The 3,328-nt window shown below is 46.8% G+C and overlaps 1 long non-coding RNA gene across 1 annotated transcript; it reads right to left on the reverse strand.

The window, feature by feature from the left end:
• Window positions 1-2,317: 2,317 nt before the first annotated feature.
• LOC122391742 lies at window positions 2,318-2,575 on the reverse strand. Its single transcript, XR_006258406.1, has 2 exons — window positions 2,546-2,575; window positions 2,318-2,398 (listed from the first exon to the last, which is right to left on the reverse strand). It is a non-coding gene; the product is annotated as an uncharacterized LOC122391742 (long non-coding RNA).
• Window positions 2,576-3,328: the final 753 nt, after the last annotated feature.

The raw sequence follows: 3,328 nt of genomic DNA on the forward strand, positions 1-3,328 counted from the left end.
GTCGGAGGCAGCTGAATGCAGATATCGCCATTCATGTCCGAAATCGCAAGGCCCCTGACCACACGGCTGTTTAGCTGCTGATTATCGACGGACGCAGTAGTCATCGACAGCCTGATCTCTTTACTCTCGGCTTTCAGTTTCTTCAATAGAGACTCCGAACAGAAGGTTGCCGAACTTCCATTGTCAAAAAATGCGTAAGTCTCCACAGAACTGCTGTGATCCGAACAGAGCAGTTTTACCGGTAGTACTGCCATCATTGTGGATGTTGACTCAGCGCTAGCCCTTAAAGCGCTGTCTAGCTTTACCCTGCCGTTTGTTACCAACTGGCTGGCACTGGAGTTGTCCCGACTGATGTCCCCCTCGTGGTTGTCATTATCATTGCTTGCACCAGGCAATGACGGTGATCTGTTGTGCATCACTGTAGGATGCCGCATCTTGCAGATCGTGCATGTTCTTCTTTTTGCGCATTCCTTAACCAGGTGGCCCTTGCCCAAGCACCCATAACAAAGACCCTTCTCTCTGATGAATTTGTTCTTCTCATGAGGCGCCAAAGTTCTAAGGTCATCACACTGGTCTAGCCAATGGTCTCTGGAGCAGAACAAGCACACTCGCGAGGTCTGATGACGTCCAGAATCTGCTCCGACGACTGTCGCCGACACGGTTTGAACGTTCTTCCGTGAACCGTCAAGCTCACCGCTCTTGCTGTTGTGTTGACGTCCAAACATTGGATTGGTTTGTATTCTTACTTCCTTTTCCACGAAGTTGACGATGTCTTCAAACCTAGCCTTTCTCCTCTCTTCCTCTTGAATCCTGTCAGCCAAACGGCGCCACTGGTCTTGCAGCTGATACGGAAGTTTCCCAAGTATTCTCCGCATCGTCTTCGGGTGGTCGGTTTCCCTCCCTTCTGATGTGATTCCACCCATTGCGTTATGGCAGGACCTGAGCGTCAATGCGAATCTATCCAAGCTCTCTACGTCCCCAGGCTTCACCAGGGGCCACTCCATGAGCATGTCGACGAATGCATTCGTGATAGAGTCGTCGTCTCCATACCTCTGCTCTAGCAGCCGTCTAGCTTCCCGATATCCTGCACCAGGTGACATGTGCAAACAGCCTCTTATAACGTCTCGTGGTTTTCCTCGGGTGTACTGGTCAAGGAAAAACAGCTTCTCCTCGTCATCTTCGGTTTTCGACAAAATGCGACTTTCAAAGGCCCGGATGAAGGATCGGTATTTTGTTATCTCTCCGCTAAACACTGGAATTTCGACATTCGGTAACTGTCCTCTCTGGAGGTGGGTCAGGAGTGCCTGTGTGGTGTCGACGGTACGTCTCACTGCTCACCTGTCGTTGATCCATGCTTCTTTCTTCTCCAGCTTCCTTCAGCGTGTCTCCTTCCCTGTCATCATTCTTGGGAGAATTGTTTTCTCTGGCCTCTTCTTCTTCTACATACCACCTTCTAGCTTCTTCCTTGCATGCACTATGGCTGTACTCTCTTCATGTTCGTTGTCATATGCTGCATGGCTTATGAGTGATGCAGATCTTACCAGATGTGGTTGACTTGTTCTTGCATCGACCGACGTTTCTTCTTCGGCAAAGACCTGCTCCCTTGCTTCAGCCTCTGCGATTTCCATGCGTAGCTTAAATTCTTCCTTCTTCATTTTCATTGCCACTGCTTGCGCCACTGCTTGCTCCTCCAACTTCTGCTTCTCCTTTAGCATGTCGATCCTTGCCCGGAGACCTGCCTTCCTCGCCTGCTCCCTTGCCCTCAGTGACGACACAGAAGCGCGCGAACAAGAGGAGTGCCTCGATGAGGTAGACCCGATTGACACAATAGAGCTGGCTACCTCAGACGCAGCTCGTTTGTGGTTGTCATCTCTGGTGTCAAACCACTGAGCCTCAGCAGCCTCCTGACTGTCATTGACATTTATACCAGCATCCTTGCAGGGCTTATCAGGAGCACAGTCTTTCTCTGGAGCTACAGTATTAAATCCTAAATTGTCTCTAGATCTACTAGTGAGGCCACGGGTAAATTCAGCAAGATCAGCAGCTTTTGATGCATTGAACTCAGTGAGAAAATCAGCCACGGTAGTGCCTCCCGATTCCAAAACATCTTTCAAACGACTCACTAAAACGTCTTTCTTAATACCCTTGCAGGCTCTGCCCCTTCTTGACAGCTCGTTTTTTAGCTCATGAACAGTGAGTTTGTATAATGTCTCCATTTTGTCCATACCTCAATGTAGGTGAAACCTCGAAACTGTTGTCGCCGGCTACCTTTCTGTTCTTCCAATTCTTAGACGGTCAGATCTCTAAACGCACCGACTCATCACTTGTGATTTATTTGAAATGAACTTGACGATATATTTGAACTGAACATGATCGAGTGAGAGTGTAAAAGTGGTTTCTGAAACAAAGCAAAACACAAAAGTAAACAAGCATTCGTCATAACAAATTCTGACACAAATACTGACAATTACTGAGGATATGGAACGTAACGCCGAGGATATGGAACGTAACAGTAGTAGATAGGCAAGTATATGAAATTACTCACCGAGGTTCTGCCCTGTCCACTATAATTATTAATTTAGCCGTTGACAAAATCTTCAAAATAACACATAACTAAAACTAACAAGCAAACAAAGACATTTTGCGGAATAACACGGTCAGCTGAGCCAAAGCTGAGCCGGCTGGTTCCACAATACACAAACAAACTCGTTCGTTGTAACCGCTGGTTCTTCCACTTCCGAGGATCAGTCAGCCGAAGTATCGGCGCCGGATACGCTGCGCCAACACATATAAACAAATATTTGCATAATTTTTAGATTCACATGCATCAGAAGACTTGGACATTTGATTTTTGTCTGTTCACTTTTCTCTATCAAGACAAACGGTTCCACCACAGCCCCGTGAAGATCAACGCACTATCAGGCCCGTCCACGGATATGGCGCACGGCCCGGAGCACTTCTTCGCAGTCCATGGGGAGTCAACGAAGTCTTGCTAAGTCTAAAGTGAACTTTAAAGTGAAGGGTTAACTGTAAAGTGAAGCCGAAACTTTCTCATAAATTTGGAGATGTTCTTAAGGCTTCCGAGCTGTAACACTATCCACGCCTTCTGTTCTTTCGAAAATGGCGTATTAATCATTTGAGCACGGCGAGCCGCGAGGTGAACCCGACATATCCCGTTCTGAAAAAAGAATGACAACAACTATGGCATTGAATGCTATTTATAAAATGTCCATCAATTTCCAACAATGCTTGAAAGTTTGCACGTGCTAGACACATTTTTTCTTTTGAACTCCCCAGTTTAAAATTGACATTCATTATGAAACACCCT

This window comes from Amphibalanus amphitrite, unplaced genomic scaffold, assembly GCF_019059575.1.
Source record: "Amphibalanus amphitrite isolate SeventyFive unplaced genomic scaffold, NRLGWU_Aamphi_draft 000452F_arrow, whole genome shotgun sequence".
Taxonomy (NCBI): domain Eukaryota; kingdom Metazoa; phylum Arthropoda; class Thecostraca; order Balanomorpha; family Balanidae; genus Amphibalanus; species Amphibalanus amphitrite.